This window comes from Solenopsis invicta, chromosome 2 (genome assembly GCF_016802725.1).
Source record: "Solenopsis invicta isolate M01_SB chromosome 2, UNIL_Sinv_3.0, whole genome shotgun sequence".
Lineage (NCBI taxonomy): Eukaryota > Metazoa > Arthropoda > Insecta > Hymenoptera > Formicidae > Solenopsis > Solenopsis invicta.
This window is the reverse complement of record NC_052665.1, coordinates 6,337,150-6,357,052: the sequence shown is the minus strand read 5'-3', so window position 1 is coordinate 6,357,052 and position 19,903 is coordinate 6,337,150. Positions and strand designations below refer to the sequence as shown.

The window sequence follows — 19,903 nt, the reverse complement described above, 5'->3', positions numbered from 1 at the left end:
AACCCTTGTATTTTTGTCATATAAAAAAAGTGGTAGAATTTACGACTACTCATGTGTAAGATATACAAGCGAATCAATAATTTACAAATAACATTTACAAATATGATATAAAATAACATAATGACTTACAAAATATGTTTACAAAGTTTATTAGGAAATAAGAACAGTAAATATATATTCAAAGTAATAATAATGGAATATTGAAAAAATTAATATGAACAAACATCAGCAGAGTGCACATTGTGTTCTCAACATGGGGGCAAGTGTTGCTTTCCAATCACGCAGCGTTCTATATTACGACATAAATCTCGCTCGCTGAAAATACCGTATATCCTAAACAAATGGAATATACAAGATATCAAACTAAATAAAGAATACAAGAGCTATGCACTTGTATTCCATCCTTTCGCTCTACATTTACATAACAAGAAATAATCGCTCTACATTTACATAACAAGAAATAATCATTATGCCTTTTACATTTCACACAGTAATTATTTTACGTAGACGCTAATACGCGATCGCGTTACTTCTGCATGAAAAAATCAATTCAATTCACGATATTTTCATTAATTTTAACAATAAAGAACTGTCATTACACAATGTCAACACAATACTAATATAGCATAAAGGCACATAGCAAAATGGTTGTGAGCAAACTATCTTTAAGTATTTCTTCTATTTTTTTTTTTTTTTACTGCTGCGATGTACATTCTAGCGTGGCGTAAATACTGACTTTACCCTATCATTTACTTGGTATTTATTCGCGCGGTATTCAATCGCTCGCGACGCACTCACGTCGCGTGTCTCGTCGATCATGTTACATCACCGCTGTCCAAGACTTGTAGTTTTAGCCGCGCAATTGAAGTGTATCGATATTCGTGCCTACTGCTGTTTTCTAACCACATCGTAATCATTGTCTCGTAGCGCGCGACTCGATCTCAGGGACGACCCTGCATTGCAAATTCAAGTGTATATTTTTGTGTATAAAATTATCTAGTCACTTTGTACGCAGTTGTGTAATTTATTTTACATGTTTAAACATGTAATTTAATAGTCATACACGTCTAAGCGTTTAACAAGTACAAAAATTACACGCATAAATTTAATTTAATGCATAAAAAATACAAATGCTTTAAAAGTCACTGCACATTTGACACACTTGCGTTTGCAGTGTTCCCGCTGCCTGTAGCGACCCAACAGTTGCTTCGATCGTTCGTCCAACTATTTCAATTACTCAAAACTTTTCGCTATGATTTCCTCGTACAATGATCGATATCGTTGTTCGAAGAAATTCTCGCGCTCATCTTTCGCCCTCGTGCGATCGATTTTTGTTAAGACCGATTCTTCGAACATACGATCGACATTTTTGAGATCACGCGAGGAAACGTTTTTCTGAGGCAGAGCAAGCCGTCGTTTGGCCCCGATAAATGATCTCCTTCTACGTGAAACGTAAAAATGACGAGTGGCACTCTGGACATTGCATTTGTCCGCGAATGTTGTCGTAGTTCTCACTTCCGGTCTCGTATACGTCGCGTCTGTTCGATATTCGTATCCTCGATGATCGACAAGATACATGAGCTAACGAAAAGAAAGAACGAGGAAATGTAAGGAGAAAGAGAGAGAGAGAGAGAGAGAGAAGGCAGACAAGTGCGGATAAAATCTTGAGCGGAGGACCGAACGCTGTTGAGAGGATATGGGGACCGTGAGGGCGAGAAGTATGCAAATGCGAGAGTACATTTATCTCAGCACCACGCCCATGTATTTCCTGGGAGCTTCCGGACGCATTGTCGGGGACGAATCGAATACCCACACCCCTTCGCGACACCCTGTCCCCTGTCGACGAACACACGCGCAAACACACGCTCACCTACGCGCGCACGCACACGTGTGACGTAATAGTTTGTATGCGTATGTGCCACCGTTCCGATACTCCGGAGATTTACGAGCAAACTAGCCTGGTCCCCAGGGCTAATAGACCGGCAAGTTATGGGCCAATTCAATTTAATTTCGAAAATAAACAACCACCATTGGCGACGTCGGTCAATTTATTCCGAGGTCTCGCGAGCCGGCCGCGATGCGCCGGCTGTCCTCGGACATCGCGTCCGGCCCGGGCTGTGTGGGCTTTGCATGTGTAGTCGGAAAGTTTCCCGGTCACCCACTTCATCATACAGCCAACGTTAAGCTCACTGAGAACCCTCATAAGCTGCTATGTCAAGTTTCCCCCAGATTTTCCCCGCGATAATAAGGGACTTAATTGAAGCGTCGGCTGAAACAACATTATAAAGTATCGTTTCGCGAATTTGTCTATCGCGATATAATACAATGTTTTCAAAGCAAATGATGTAAGAGATGCGACGACCACAAATAATATAATATCATTTAAACCATTCGAATTGAAAAACTAAAATGCAAAACAATGACAGCACAATACAAAATATGAGTTTGAGTTATACCGCAAAGTAATAAAACAAGTATTTCGCTGAATACATAAATGCGATAATAATCAAATTTTACGTTGAATGTAATCCTCAAACCACTTTTCATAAATAGATAACTACGTTACTTTGCAAAGTTTAACTTTTTAAATCTTGTGCAACAATGTCATATCTTTTTTTTTACGCGAAAGATACGAGCTCAGTAAAAAAATTTTCAATATTATTCGTAAAGACAGCGTTTACAATGATTTTACGAATATAGTATAACCATTGTCAAGATGATTGCAGATTCCCCCTCAGAGAAAATAAAAAAATTACAAAATATACTCTTGATTCTTTGTAATGTTATCGATTAGATGCGAGTGAAGGAAAGACGGTAACGAATTCGGACACGCTTTTGTTACCAAGAAGCAGCCAAGTTTAATGAATTATCGTACTTAGTTCCTTGCAACGACAAGAAATCGATGCACGTTAAATTACGGAGTGGTAATAAAGCCGCACGGGGTAGTAAAGCTGGCACGGCTCATTAAATTCTCTCTATAGTTTTCCCGGCCCCAATTTATCGATGCACGCGCAGTTTCGTACTTAACGTTCTCACCTAAAGTACTGCCTAAGAATACGCATCCTACGGCGACAATAATAAAGTCGTACACCGCATTTTATCATCATGTATTAAAGATAACGTAATAAATTCATGTTAGTCGAGTATTCTTTAAAAATACAAAATTGATTATTCTTTGTCTTAAATTAACTTGCCAACGAAAATTACTATTGCCTTCATAATTCTTTCTTATTTTTTCTCGAAAAATATTACGCGATGCGCCGCACAGCAGAGATAATTTAGAGACATCCTGCGCACGCATTAGCCGCTCCAAATACGAGCCATTGCTATTTCGGTAACCAAATGATTTAGCCGGCCAAATGATGAATGTATGTACCACCACAGCAGCTAAATTACGATGTAAATTGCACAGACATCTAGCGTCATTTTCACGAGAGAGTTGCACTGTCGTGCAACTTTCTCGCGAGTAAAATTGGAAAACTGCATCGTGAATTATATGTTAATTGCGCGTGACTCACTGCAAAGTACGGCTTGCGTGCCGACATCATCTGCAAAATTGCGAACCTCCCGCGATAACGCGTGTACGATCGAGAGCAAACGAAAAAAATCGCGTTCCACATCGCGGGACAGCCCATTAATATCATATCGCACATTTTACAAAGAAGGAAGGTAAAAGGGGGCACTCTTTCAATTTGTTTGATTAATAACAATTTTCTCATTATCAGTTTGGAGCGTCCGTTCGATCAAGTGCTTCGAGTGGATTACGCTCCCGTACACAAACTCAGTTTCTTTCTTTTGTCACTTTGGGGCAAACAGCGGCGCCGGTCCATTATTGGATGCCGATATTCATCGTGCCTGACCTGTCGATAGATTCACGAGCGTCTGCTATCTTGGCCCAGCACGTACCATATTCCCCCGTAATCGCGCTGTTACAGCGGCCGTGTTGATCGTCACACGTGTAATTGGGTCTCTAAGACTATGTATCGGGATACAGTTCTGTCCGATTTCGCATCCTCCGGCATCGTAAATATGTTGTTTCCATGCAAATATGTGCTGACAACGTTCTCGCCGTAAATATATTGTATAAAATGACAATTGTTATTTTAGAAATAACACACGGACAGAAAATGTCTGCTAAAATAATTTTAACATTGTTTATAATAAACAAGTGGTAGTAATAATATGTGGAACACGAAGTGATTATATAAAATAAGATTTTTTAACGTTTTTCTTTGTGACGTACAATGTTAAAGCGGGTTAGATATAAGAAGAATTAGATATAAGAAGATTAGATATAAGAAGAAAATAGAAAACATGAAACGTCAAAGTAATAGAGTCGTTCACCAGAAGGAAAAACGGGGTGAGAAGAAATTCGCGATCGGATTGCCGCGTCTTTTGTGCATTTTCCTTGGATGACAAAAGACGGTCAGGTTGCGAATTCTTCTGTGATCGGAGTCGATGACAAACACAGGGCATCTATACGAGAATATAATGCTATTTGTACACCGCTGGATAGCATCGGCAAGAGGAGTAAAACGTGATAAATAAACTTTTCCAATAATTATTCAATTCAGCAATTCGGAATTAGCTGATTAATTCTGTGTATTTCGTGAAAAGTCTTCTTAATATTCATCAAGATTCATAATTTGAAAGTATGATGTTTAAAAAATAACGTTCTATCTAATCTACGTTAAATATTTAAGACGTTAAATATTTTCTGGATATTTATCTGTTTTAAAAGGTATACACTGTTAAAAATCGACAGCAGAATTTAATGTAACGGAGGCAAATTTTAAGCAGGTACTTTAAAAAACATTTAATGTACATTTAATGTTGTCAAAAGTGCACTAAAAGTGTACTAATTTCATGCGCAAGATTTTCACTTATTGATACATTAAATTTCACAGGTAACTTAAAAATACATTAATTTTCATGACATTTTTAACAGTGTACACAATTTTCTTCTCTTAAAAAAATGATTTTTTTTTTTTAATTAAATGGTCATTTCTCGATTATGGCGTGATTTTAAGTGATCGAAGGGGTGAATTTAAATGGAATTTAAGTGGTTCATGACATCAATTGAAATGATTTACAAGAGTATTATCTCTTCTGTATTTACTTGATACTTAAGACACAATCGGTGAAACCGTTCAGCAAAAAATGCGATAATTTGCGAAGTTAAAGGAAAAGGAAGCCTGTATGCAACTAGATTATATCATATATCCGATTACACCCCTTTCGACGAACGTCAAGACGTTAACAAATGCAAACTATGGCTTCGTACTAACACTTGTTTCCAGTTTCAGTAAAAGCCAAAGGCAGAAATGAAATATTCGCTATCTTTCACGTTAATCTATTGATTGGAAATATAAATTTGTACGTATAAAACTCTCTGCGTATAAAATGATTACAATCTCTGGCCACATACCATACAAGTTTCATAATTCAATACTCGCATTGCATTAAATAAATCGTTTATTATTACATACAGCAATCAATTTTGATTTGTTTGTTAACTAGATGTGTTGTAAATTTTCATTTAATTTACATATTCAGTGCCTAGGGGTTAAAATAAAATAAAATAAAAAAAAAGGATCGTGCAGATGTAAAAACAGGTAAGTGTACGGTATATTTGATCGATCAATGGTGTTATCTATTACTAGAGACGAATATTGCCCATAACACCCAGACATTATCTAACAATTCGGGCGTTGATTTTCAGTTCTGCCGGGGATATGCGTTGCATTAATGTAATCTAAATGATAAACGATGCGAGAGCAAGATGCTGCTTTATGCTGCGAAACCTATACTAACGAAATTATTTCGTCAATATCCAATTGCAAATTCAACAAGAGATTTACGTTGCCATTTCGAAAACTTTGATTGTGAAACCAAATTTTAATTTACAGGCTGAATACATCGAGATGATTAACGTTAAATATATCAAAAAGTTGTAAAAAATAATCGCGATATGAGAAAATTCTCATTAAAAATGGATTCCGTTGTGGCTCAAGGAGTTCATCGTGTGGATCATGCGAGTGAAATTCTCTGGAAAACGTCACGTCCGCAACGTGGCGGAAAATTTGATTTCGCTAATGGGATCTTTCATCCCGGCGTTACATCCCGCAGAAAATACTTGGCGGAGTAAAATCGCGGAGTTTCGAACAATCTCGACATTAATTCTACCTGCGCCGGCGGCCGGGCAGAACGCTCTCTCCGGCGTACGTTTATAGAAATATTTTCTATAAAGCGCGCTCTTCGGCACAATGGCGGCCACGCTGGAAGTGAAAATACTTTGTCTTGTTTTCAAAGGGACTTAATATTTATCATAGCAAACGCTTAAAAGACTGTTGCCGACAGGTCGCATAATTTAAGTGTTCCCTCCACTCACGCTATTTTGCATGCTGTCTCGTCCAAGTGTGCCGGCACATAGTTTCATATCGAAGGCGGCATACACACACTCTCTCTCTCTCTCTCTCTCTTGCTCGCGGGAGGAATCAATAGTTTTTGTGAATGCTGGAAATGCATATTCGCGACTATCGCCCGTCCGATCGCGACTGGTCCTTTATTCCCCTTTCGATATAAGAAAGAGTTACCATCGGTATAATATCATTTTGTTCCACTGTGAATTTGTTATTTGTACAAGAATGTAAAATGGAGAATTATAAGAGATGAAGCCGTTACCGTATCTGTATCGACAAAAATCTGTTTCCGTTTTCCCCGATGAACTTTATCTCCATTGTCGCCATTTGCTTTGTATTTCTTCTTTTCCGCGACGATACGCGAGTGTTTTGTTAAAATAAAAATTGTTCTCAATTATGCTATTTAAAAAGTTTTATTATATATATTTTTATTAATTATTCGACCCGCAATTATCAACTTTTCTGTATTGAATAATCAGGGCATCGGTTACACATGAATAATAACGTTAATATTTGCAGTGATATTTTCCTGCGATTTTCATATTATTCGCAAACACTTTTTTTCAGCTGCCGCGAGAACACTGGATCGTTGATGTGAAAAAATAACATTCCGCGCGATGCACGCTATAGCTCTGTGTAATCACGCTTATTGTTAGGACAGACCGATTTATTTTCCCATGCGCTACATGTGTACTCTTTCTATCGAGTAAAAACGGCCCCTAAAAACGAATCTAATTAATAAAACAAATGCGTCTTTCATCCCCCCCCCCGTGTGTCTGCTGTCTATCGCGTGGAAAATTAATCCCTTTCCTACGAACCGCGTCGCGAAAATTAAAAGTACACTCTCCCTCATCGAAGAGAATCCGTCTCGCTAATAAATTACGCGTCTGATTAACGGCGCCGCTGCTAAACTGATCGGGCGCCAAAACTGATATAACCGTGCGCGCGAAATCTGTACAGATAAATTAACTTTCACGAGAGAATCTCGGCTCGAGCATCGCGCAGTATTAAGGATGAGAGTGCTTCGTTATTCTTGGCGCTGCGCTGCTGAGGAGCTTCCCCGTTCGCCGCGTATTATTCGATCTGATTTACTTAAACCTCTTAAGGTTGAATATCGTTCTGTCACGTCGCGTACGACGGGTTTTCATGGCTTGCGGTGGCGGCGGCGGCTCTCCTTTTTATCCACGTTCGCGGATAGCGAGTATGTCGGAACTCGCGTGTCCCGCGCGGTACGTTTAAACGGCTTTTTAACATTCGTCGCGTGTACACTTTTGCATTCGTGTGAGCGCGGGGGCAGTGCTCCTGCAAAAAAGTACATACGTACTCTCGGCTAGTTACACGTAGGATCGAAAGGGACGGGAAGCTCGAAAAGCTTTATAGAATCGCACGACACACATGCCTACGTGTACGTACGTAGTGTCGGGCACGCGCGTGCGCAGGTTACCTGCAGTCTCCTTTACGTGAGAATTTTTTGAGCAAGTGAACGTTGACTTTCCCCCTAACGAGAAAATCGATACTTTTTTTCAGTTTATAAACGGTTAGAAGTTTTTTCGATTAAGAATATACGAAAAAATTGCTAACAAATTATGAAATCTATCTTATTGTCTTTACTCTATACTCTATACTCTATACTGCTTCACATTAAACTGGAACCCATGTAAATTGTTTTAAGATAGCTCCGGGCTTTCATAGATAACACTGAAAAGCGACGTATCAAAGTCATTACTCAGTGATATATCTCGAATTTATGGCGGTGAGCTAAACCATGGGCTAAACCGTGGGCTAAACCGTAAAACTTTGCGAATGTAATCCTGTCACGTAAATACGTGGCGATAAAATTATCTTATGTTGTATAAAAAAAAAAAGAGGACAAAATAGGTAGATGAAAAGATTTTAGCGTGCAGGAAAAAAAATTCGACCGTTAATTTGATTTAACAATACAAATTCAAGTTAAACATTGCGTCAAGAGGGACTCGAATATGTTTTCTTTTAAACAGCTAACCAATCTGACGCAATTTTACAATGTAAATCCTGCCATTAATGCATTCGCACGACCGTCTAATGTAACGAAATTCTGTATCATAGCTCGTCTATATGCTAAAGAAACAATAAAAGCGACGTATCGAATTTATAAAAATCTCATCAATAATGCTTTCGAGGAAAGCTCGTTATCATATTCATTATCGACAGGAGTTCTCACTCCTATGCAAAAATTGCGTCCGCATAAGCTCTCGTTCAAGTGCAGGAATATTAATGTACTTACATTGTGAATATGAGCACAAAGAGGACATTGGTGCGATAAGCGGCGGATCGATAGGGCCAGGAACAAGTCGTTCGTATGATAAAGTACTAAATTGCAGCCGCGGCAATATTTCATAACGTATCCACGCCGGTCATTACCGTGCTCTGTGAATTGTGTGTGCGAACATTTTCGAATCAATTAAGCGCACTCCGTGAAAATCGCGAAAATCGCGCGAAAAACAGATCTGCTTCGTGGAAAATAATATCGCTGGCGAGCTGTTGACGAAAAAATATCGCGTGATAATATTCCACTTGTGATTATGCAAAATTTCCTTCCATAAGAGACCGTTTGTATTTCCAGCTGGTGATATAATTCCGCGTTCGTATTGTATCAGAAGAGGAGGGGTGAGCGGAGAGAAAGAAAGAGAGAAAGAGAGAGAGAGAGAAAAGAAAAAAAAACGCAAACCAAGCATCAAAAGCGCATAATTTTAGCTTAACACGGACGCCACTCGAAAGAGCACTCTTGCCCCGCTATTGGCTATAAACCTCAACCTGTTCTTTGCGTGTACGCGATCTTGTGCGCGCACGCGCGGCCTCTCCTATGTTGGCTGTGCAATTCGTGCGGCATCGAACGGAGGTGGTGCATTTAACTCTCCGCACGTGTGCGAGCTCACGAGCCATTGAGATAAAACGTGCAGTAAATAAACAGGACCGCCCGTGCTATTATTTGCAACAAGAAATATCGAATCAGCAGCAAGAAAACTGACCGGATATATCGCACGTATGCATTTGCGTACATGTGTTAAGTGATGCGAATATATTGCACGTAGCTCGGTAAGATGATGCGCGTACATTATCGTGACACGCGCCTGCTATCCAACTAAATTTCAGCTCACAGGTATCATTATATTCGCATTAAGCAATCGCGATCATTGTGCCAGGTTATTCATTCGTATTCGTTTACTTGACAATGAATCCCGCGCCTTCAGCGTCACGAAAACAATTACTTGTGCCTATTATCCTTCTCTTTCCCCTTCGCCTAATCGTCTTTGCGTAATCGCGCGAAAATTTTAATTTAAGAATGACGTCTTAAAAATCCTGTATCACGGTATGTAATACGAGTTCATCATTTTAAACAATAGTATGATATTATCAAGTTGAATAATAAGTTTACCGTAGCGTCAGAGTGTGATTACATTTCCTCATTACGAATTGGAATAATGATAATTTGTTGCCGGACTATCGGAAGCACATTTATCGAATCCGCGAATTGAGTTTGGTTATTACTAAATTAAAATAATTATAATTTGTTGTTGTGCGCTATGCGAAGTACATTTATCGAATCAAATTGAATTCAGTTACTGTTAAATTAATATTAGATGCACGATGTATAGAGAGAAATAATAACTTGTAACAAAGAATTTTCGTGAGAATCTGGTTTTTTTTTTATCCTTTTAATTTTCCACGAAATAGTCTCCGGATGGAAAGTTCACTGACCTAAATAATGAAAGCAGATATCTCGCGTAGTGGAGCGAACCAAGAATCGGGGATTAAAGGGTTCCATCACGCCATAGGACGAGATGTCAGATCGCGGATGGCGGTGGGAAATTGTCGAAGTTTCCAGGTCGATAGGGCGTACCGAGGAGAGGCGACTCGAGAGGCCGACCAGGAAATGCAAAGAGTGCAAAGAAGAGAAGAAAGAGGGACGACGCGGGTGCGAAGAGGAACCGGAAATCGGCATGAAGGAGTGGCAAGCGGTCTCCCTCTTTCGAAAGGAGAGAAAGCGAGAGAGAGAGAGAGAGAGAGAGAGAAAGAGAAACGAGGAGAATAGAGGAACAATTGAATCAGAGAAATCAAGCTTCCGCGATCGAGAAGGCTGGTACGCGCTCAAGCGCAATCACGACCACTCGCGAATTTAAATGCCACCATCTCAAGTGGTACAAGTCGACGCGCTCGACCACGCGGCCACCACATAGATTGGAAGAGGACGGAAAATTTAATGGGCGTATGCACGACTCGACGCCCTGCATCTCCGGCAAGCGAGTGCATCGCCATCTCCGGAGATGCATATCCGTTGCTCAAGCTTGCCGCTGGCTCATCCGGCGCTGTATGCGAGCTACGGAGATCTAAATTATACGAATAGATCCGTTTTTCTTACGCTTCTTTTTTTCAATTTGCTTTAGGAGTAAATCCTTTTCACTGTAACTAAATACGCGGAGTCGTGGATCTGTAGAATTAAAAATGAGGCACATTGAAATACAAATTTCACGTAACGTTAGTATATTTTCGTATAGCATCAGGAGCATTTAGATTAAATTCAACCGTGACGTTCAGATACTTGATATATCGTTAAAGTCCTGCTATACTTCCCGCAAATCGTGATTCGTGCCTTAATATAATTTGCATTTCATCAGTCAATTTGGACAGGCGTGACGTTACATTATTTTCACCGAAGCATCGTAAACGCAAAGTTCTCTCATGCATCAGATTTTATTTATAGTTTAGTATTTATAACTAACTGACGTATCGTAAAATGCAATATCGTGCGTGATGGATATTTTTTCCTCTCTTTTCTTTCTCTTTATAATATGTAATTATAAAGAGATAATATCGCGTATTTTGCAATTGTTAAATAAATAAAAAACATGCTCAATGCAATCACGTTTGCTTAATAAAATGTTCAAAGGCTCTTGAATGCGTGATATATAACGATCGCAGATGTAACCGTAATCGTAAGAAGTTTGAGAGTGGCGGCTTAACGAGCACTTTGCCTCTCGGAAAATTGCCAGCTTTAGCCGTTTTCACGATTCTTACGCGCCGTCGCGAAGCTTTTATTTTCAGCCAAAATAATCCGTTTACTTCTATCGGATGATAGTTGACGATCGCCGATCGATTCAGCCATCCGAATTAACGACGTATCAAGAGCCAAATGTAGCTCTAATATTTACCGGATATCCGAGAGGAAGCTAATCTTTCGATGCGAAATTGTACGTTGTCGTCGTCGTCGTTGTCATCGTCGTCGTCGTCGTCGCAGCGCGTAATCGGACGAGCAGGACTCGATTGTACTCGATCGACCTGCGCGCGCGATCGACCAGACTCAAATTTAATCTTCTAATCCGAGCAGAGGGAAGAATCGCAAGAGGGAGAGGGAGAGAGAGAGAGAGAGAGAGAGAGAGAGAGAGAGAACGTGCACTGCAGGCACGGGCAGTTTCCTTGCTTTCGTCACCGTGCGCAACTTTTTCGTGACGGCAAGTCAGTAGCGTCGACAATTTTCCATCGGACTCACTTTTAACGGAATTGGACGGCTCGCTCGGATTTTACGTCGCCTAGCTCTGTCTTTCGTGTTCGTTCGGTCGCTCGGATCTCGGCGGGTTCGGAGAAAATAGAGAAAAATACGGGAAAATATATCGGCAAAGCCGTTCCGCTCACGCGCGCACGCGGAGCTCGACGGGAGCGCATATTGAGCCAACGTCTCATCCCGACAGACGTATGAGACGTTTATACGATATCTGGGTGCATTTAGGACTGGCTCAACTTAGCTCTTGGATACATTCGATATGCCGCCGTGCATCCTACATACATAAGCAAACTCAAATACGCCGAGGCTTTCGCGAGCGCGACACACAAAAATATTGCCTCGCGTACGGAATAAACTCACGTCTCTCGGTTAAATTTCCTAAATAACTCTGTTTATTTGTCATGCGTCGTCCAACGGCATTCGAGTGCATAAAACTCATCGTAATTAATTATTCCAATGACGTGCGGAATATTACCCAGAGAGAAGCGTAGAAAACAATTTATTGAAGAAAGGGGGGGGGGGGAACCTTTAAGTCGCTTTAATGCCGACGTGTACTATTTTCTTATCAAGACGCGAGGTCGCGCATGTGCCATGATTTTCTTTTATTCGTCAACTTATCAGAGAACGGGGAGGATCTTTAGAATGGATATACCGTGTGAAATATAGGTCACCGGCGCGGGCGCGACGAGGACGATTTATCGTACCATTGAGTTTTGTTTCCACCATTTTCCACTATTTGAATTACGGAAGTAATTCAGTTAGAGTCCAAAAGGTATATACAACATCGGCGTACACATAACCTGGCGTTACCGGGTGAGTGGAACGGCAGAAAACGCGATTGCGACGGTTTTCACGAAACAATTTCTACGTGCGAACGGGGCCGCTCGCCCGCTCGTCCGCCCGCGCGCACGCAGATTTCTACTTGAAAAATGGCAGGCGTCTCTAGAAAATAGTGACAAAAAGGCAGCGCTTTTTTATTCGCATCGGTGTTTCCCGCGTAAAACTGCAGCATGTACATTTGTCGGCCGTCACGGCACGCCGCGCGCAATTTCCGCGGGCGACCACTCGAAATTTTTCTCTCCCGGGCGCGCTAGACAGAACGAGCACTTAATACCTAACGCAAATCGGGGAAGCGGGCGAGCGAGTGAACGAGCACTGATTCACGGGGGTGCTGCGCGGGGCTGCTTCGCGCTTGCCCTGGCCCTGGATACCCAACCACGTTATTTCGGTCAGTTACTGGTCGGTAGCGTGCAAACGGCCCGCAATTACTCCGCTTTCTAATTTGCTTCTGGCCGTCCTACCGACGATCTAACGATCAAATCACGTGACCTCTAGTCGAAGGCACCACCCCCTCCCCCTCCCGGGGGTAGGGGATATAAGTTAAAACGTGCCGTAACATAAGCCGTTCCTTCACTTTTCTGCCTTCGCGATATCATACTCGTGTTCTCTCGCAGTTATGAGAAGGGTTTTCTATCGTGCGAATATTGACGTTAAAGGACGGGAACTTTATTTCATTTCGGTCTTTGCTCGTTCTTTTCTGTCAGGCAGCTTATTTCTACCTTTATTTTGGAATCCTGTATGTACATACAATACGTTTCAAGATGTATGCATGTAATATATTAGATTAGAATACGCGTGCGTATGTTACGATGTGAAAATGGACTTGCTCCATTCTACCGTCCGCAAATTGAAGATGATCATTTTACCAAGGGACGCAACGTGCAATTGAGAAAGTTTCTCGCGGGGATCTGTTGAACATCAGCGACCACCGTCAATGATCCATTTAATCCACGGGTAATTGACCGCCGCGCGCCACGCGCAACTCTCTAATCTCAGCGCTAAAGAATTCGCGAGTAACTTTCGAAATCTGTCGCGTTGCTTTATACTTGGTCGCACGGCGAAACTACGGGCAAACTCCATCTTCGGGAAACATTGCTTTCGGGCGAACGGACGATCGGGTGCTTCCTGCTTCCGATCGTGATTCCGCACGTGGACATTCAAGTTTTACGGAGCGTGAACGAAATACGTGAAGGCGGCGGCTGGGCTGAGGAACAGGCTGAATCGAGAAGACTTTCGTCGGCGTCGATATTATAGATTCTGTTGAAGAGTGTAAGGTTGCTGCCTGGCGGCGATGAATGAAGCACCGCCTGCGCCGCCGCCGCCACGAGAAACCAAGGAATATATTTCCATCCGATGAGTGTGATGGAGCAGTCGAGATTATCGTTGCGCATATGCAAAAAGAAAAGACGTCGCGTCCTATTGAAAAAGCTAGTTTTCAATCAGCGAGAGAAATATACCCTGAACCATGAGAGATATATATCTCATGGTTTTTAGCCGCGCATTCTCTTCCCTTCTTGCAATCTCTATTCATTTGATTATTCGCATCTCATCCTCGACTATTATAACGATTTGCGCCGCTATTACGTTGAAATTGCATCGGACGTTGCTATATTTCATACGCTGTAGAATACTGAATAGTAGCATGAGATATTTACTGAATCGTAACACGAGATGTGAGATATTTAATGTATAATGCATCAGCTGAACGCTCAGAATTTTTACGACATTTTTCTATAAATCCTGCGAAAGATAGCGTCACCGGCTGTATAATTTTATCGATGCAATTTAAAAATTCATGCAATTACGGATTAGAGAAATGCAATGTTTGCCGCGTATTCTACTCTAGAGGAGAGAGAGAGTCTACAACGTTAGTGGATTTAAAAGTTCCGAAATTCCTTTCAGCCTGCAGTTTTAATGGTATTAAGAAATCGTTTTACGCGTTCGCAAACAGCGGGTCTTTTTAACCGGAATTTCCGGCAGACCGAGCGCATTTGCGCTGTAAAAATATGTTACGACCAGCAACGGAATATTTTAACATAGAATATTATTACAAGTTTTCGTGATGTTATTCCGTTGAAAGAGATCGTAGATAATATTATACCGCCAAATTACTTCATCTTACGCCACGGTAAAAAAAGAAAAGCGGCTGGTCGCATTATCTATCTTTTTCACGCGCGTACACTTGGCGAAACGAATTTCGTCACGTAATGCGCGAAATTATTTCGCACACGCGACAGAGAATAACTAAAATTCCTGTAACCGTCCTGTACATAGTGTCGCGGGAAAATGCAGCACCACTAATATAAAACAGAAACACTCTGGACCGGCCCTCTCCCGTCCTCTCGCCCTCTCGCCCTTCCCTTCCCCCTAACGTTAGGTCATAATAGTTTCCACCGAAAATTCATGTCCTAAAAATGCGCCATGCGACATCCGTAAAGTCTGCCAGTCGTGAAAATTCGGGAGCGACGGGACTACGGCCGACGTATACAAATATGGGCCTGGTATACCGAATTCCGAGTGAAAGCACTAAAAGAAATTTATTCATAGCCGGCATCTATCCGCGGGATAACATCTTTCGGAGCCATGCTTTAAGAAAAATATATACGTCCGCCGCGGGAACGTCACGTGTCCACGTTCGCGTTCGCGTTCGCGCTCGTACCGCGGCGATCGATCGACGAGTGCGGCTCGCTCCCGCCACGCGTGGCTTCTTCTAGAATCCCTTTCTCGAATCTATGAATATTCAGCGGGGAGAGGGGGTATTTTTCCTCCCCGTTTTATGTTCATACTTTCTTTACCCTGCAGTCGAGATTCATAATCTCTCTCTCTCTCTCTCTCTCTCTCTCAGATTCATAATCTCTCTCTCTCTCTCTCTCTCTCTCTCTCTCTTTCTCTCTCTCTCATCGGGTTAAATCAACATTGCTCGTGTGTGGTGCATTCGTTAACGAGTAATCGCGCACGAGCAAATCCGGTCGACTTAAACCGCCGCGTCGACTAAATTTCTCGCGTCCTTTTAAGACGTGCAGCACGCTAAAAACTTTCTTTAATTAATTTTGCACGTCGCGGCTAAACGCGCGACTAAGACGCAAATGGAAGCTTAAACGCGAACACTAACCGTCGAACTCCTATGGCTCGTGAATACACAATGCAACTCCCTTCGTCTGTAAATGTAATCTTGCGTGGAAAGAACAGCGGAGAATGCGCTTTAGAGAAAATAAAAATTACGGAAATTGCAGGCGCGAGAACTTGTTTTATTTCGCGAAAAGGTGCGTGTGACAGTTTGATATGATCAATCAAATATTTTCCAATCTTTTCGAGCGTACAGAAGGAAGAAGACTCGACCTTACGTTTCTTAATTAACACACGTGTTCTCGTATAACGCCAATTCGATAGCCGGCCCTGGACAGCCGTTACGGGCCACCGGCTAGCCACGGGGAAGCTTGTTTTCACGCGTGTGGTTAATGAATGCGGAAACCCGTAATTAGTTATTGGTTTTAGCATAGCAGACATACGTTTATACGCATTGTGGCCCAATAACCGTGGTAACAGATCTCCGGATAGCACCTGACGCAACATCGCCGGCCGCATACTAATCAGAATCGCTATCATGGTAATATAAAGATTGATGAAAAGTTATATCTACTGATTGTGTATCTCTGTATCCGCGTAAAAAAAAATAAAACAACAGAACGGGTCCTTGTGTGCCATTCGCAGCTATGACAAGTTGAAGCGGAATTTCGAAGCACGTCGTCAAGTCGGTCAGACTCGCGCTCGCACTCGCCCGAAATAATTAATTGGGACAATTTTATTCGCGAATGTTAGCGGGAGGTTCAACGGAAATATCGCGGGGATATCGCAGTGCCGACGAGCCGCCTCGTTGGTCGTAACGTAGTTCCGTAGCCTGAAGTTAACTGCATCTGTTGCCGCGAAACAAACTGAATACTAATAACGGTGTCTCGCGTGCGCCGTCGTATTACAACATTGAGTGCCAAGTGTGGCCCAATGTCTGCTATATCGCGCCATGTATCTGCAGCATCCACCCTCGTAGATCTGATAGGCGAACTAGGCCACATCTCTCTCTCTCTCTCTCTCTCACCCCCTTGCCTTCTCGCACTTAACTGACATACCGCTGCGATGCCGCTGTTTCTGCGAGGACCTCGCGAGTTAATCTTCCACACTGCGCGGAATATCGTCGACAGCGACGAGATATGCGCTAGGCGTCGTACGTGATTCGTCTGCCTAATTAGTTCACGAGCGTAAGATCGTCTCGCAATTTTGCGCGGATAATACGTAATAACTGCCTCAGAACTGCTAATCATTATTTGTCTGACTTACGCGAATTCCACCAGCCACCCCACAGCGTAAAATCGCGCGTATCGACACATCTACGTGCGTCTGTGTGCTTTTCACAATTAGCTGCAATCTCATACTACCGTTTTCCTCCATTAATACCGTGCTACGTACATAGAGAGAAGCGTTTTCTCCCGATCCATCAGGGTGGTTCGATATTGTTCCCAAATACTTGCGTTCTAAATTAGGAATAATAATTCATTTGCATATGTATTCACTTACGTAATCTTCATTTTCATACCCACGTCAGCGACCGCTTCCAAAAATAAATATCCTTCAAACTGTCTCCATACTGAAATCACTTACCTAAAACAGAAAAGAAATATTTACAGTTTGTAACATGGTACATAAAAGTTTTGAAATGGTTCATTAAATTAAAATTCATACGAATAAATACGAAAATCTGTATTAATATAAGACGTTATGAAAAAGTTTTAAAGTTATGGAGTTGAGAAGAACAGTTGCGGCACTTGGAGGAATTGAATAACTAATAATAATAATAATTAATAATCGATCTGAAGCCGAGAATAATCGTACTTCTTCCAATCTAAGCAAGAAGCCCTCGACAAAAGATAACACCTAAATCGAGGAAAAAGCCAATCCATCATTCGAGCTGAATACGATCGTTCCCATCTCGTCGTTTTGCCGACCCTCGAACCGCGCGAGTAATCGACCCTTGACAGCGAGATTCGAAGCCAAACGTTGCCGTTCGCGCTCTCTCGTCGGTGCATAAATCCGTTCGCGGCAATTACGGTAAAAGGGCAGTTAATAATTGACCGTTGGGGAATCATCAAATATTTAGGAGCTACATGTGGCAACAGGGGTGGGGGGAGAGGGTAGAAAACGGGATCCTCTGGCCTCGCCCTCAACACTACGCCCACCCCAGCAGCAGCGTCCAACCTGCGGGTTTCTGGCATTTAATGGCAATGCGGTTTACGTCGGCTAGGCTCGTGAACGGCAGCGGCAACGGCAGCGGAGGCGGAGGCGGAGGCGGAGGAGGAGGAGGTCAGGACAGAACTTTCCCAGGGATATTTGTAGGTTAGTTATGGCTTTTACACGCGAGGTCCCGGCTGGGTCAAGCCGCATTATGCGGCACTCGCAAGGCGCGCGTCGCGCTACTCAATTTAGCCCCGGCTACTCTATGGAAGCTTTAGCCTCGTCGGATCCGCAAGGGACGATACGATGCAGCATGTCGATCCGAAAATTCTTGGCATCTCCGACCGCGCGGTCAAAAGCACTCCTTGTAAATATCACAACTCGAATCGTATGAATCGAGTAGATTCGAATGTGCGAGAGTCGCGATCCGACGGATAATCCCACGGATACCGGAATTTCTCGAATATTGAACTTTCTCTGTTATATTCTCTGTTAGCTTCGAATATCAGGCACAGCGCGATGTTATCTTACGATATAATTCCGTCAAAGTTTACGGAAGTTATTAATTTAATAAACATATATTTATAGTGCGCGCACGCTCGCACGGGCATAGCGATGCACGAAAGCGGGGGCTGCGAGTTAATTAACTATATATAAAAGATAGTTGAATCTTATTTTCGCGTGTACGACGCGAATGTGAACGATAGCATTAAAATTACAATGGAAATACAGAGCGCGACCGGGGCATTGTAGTTTCGCGTAACAAATGGCAGAGGGCAGAGGCAAAAGCAAAGCTTCTTATCCGCGTTGCTGGTGTTTTGATTAAAACCGCTTTTAATGAGCCCGCGCGCGCCGTTGCTGCCCGGCGCTATCCGACCATCAAAACGCGCGCGCGCGCGCGCGCCCAACGTCGGCATTTAACGTCCGCTAAGTACAGAGTCTTTCATTAATTGCGGTCAGTATAGTATAAAGGCTCTTGTTTTGCATGCAAACCGACATAGCCGGTGGTCCGACCGCGACGGGTGGCGGGCGACGCGACGACGCGACGTTGGTCGGGGCCGCTTTGCTGTCCAGCCTACGTGACATCATCGAGAACACCTGCACACGAACGGACCATTACACCGGCCCGGCCAAACCGATCGTCGGCTCGATATATCACGCTCACGTGCTCTCACGAGACGTTCTCTCGAGACGTAAAACCCGAGCAACCCGAGCAACCCGAGTAGCTGCCCGCTTGCTCTCCGCGCTTATCATCGATACCGAGAATCGATATGCCCGAATATTTACTATGTTTTCTCGCGGTACAGCCGCGAGATTTATCGCGCATCACGTACGGATTTCCATCGGACAATACACGTAATCCGTGGAATTCAATTTACGGTTGGCGAATGAGAGCCGCCGGTCGATCGAGAGCGATCGCGTTTGGTGGTGGCGCCAAAAATTGTAGGCCAATTTACAGACTCTCCTCATCCTCGATGTACCTCGAGCTTCGATACCGAAACGGTTATATATTTCGATTATCGTTCATCGCTGCGGGGCATAAACGTCATCGGTCTTTGTCGTAAATAATAGGTGTCGGGCGATTTCAAGCTGAGCGAGTTACGGAAGCGCGAACGGAAGCGCGACTCTCTTCTAATTGAAGACGCCCCGGAATCTCCTTTGGAAAATCCCACTGACTTACAAGAAGAACTCGCACGCGCCGGCGCGTTTCCCAATTCGTTAATGTTCATTCGTCGTGATTACGCGGCCGCGCGCGGTAATTCCCGGGGCTTCTTCTTCTCGTAACTCCGAGAGTCCTTATGGATCTTGAGAAAAGCCGGGCACGTACCTAGTTTGGTCCTGTAATTTGTGACCGAGGGATTGGAACCCAGCAATGCGA

General features: G+C 42.8%; 1 protein-coding gene across 3 annotated transcripts in view; it reads right to left on the bottom strand.

The window, feature by feature from the left end:
* The window catches only part of LOC105200821 (zwei Ig domain protein zig-8), a 308,484-nt gene that overhangs the window by 147,583 nt on the left and 140,998 nt on the right, over positions 1-19,903 (bottom strand). The gene's annotated exons all lie outside the window — the stretch shown is intronic.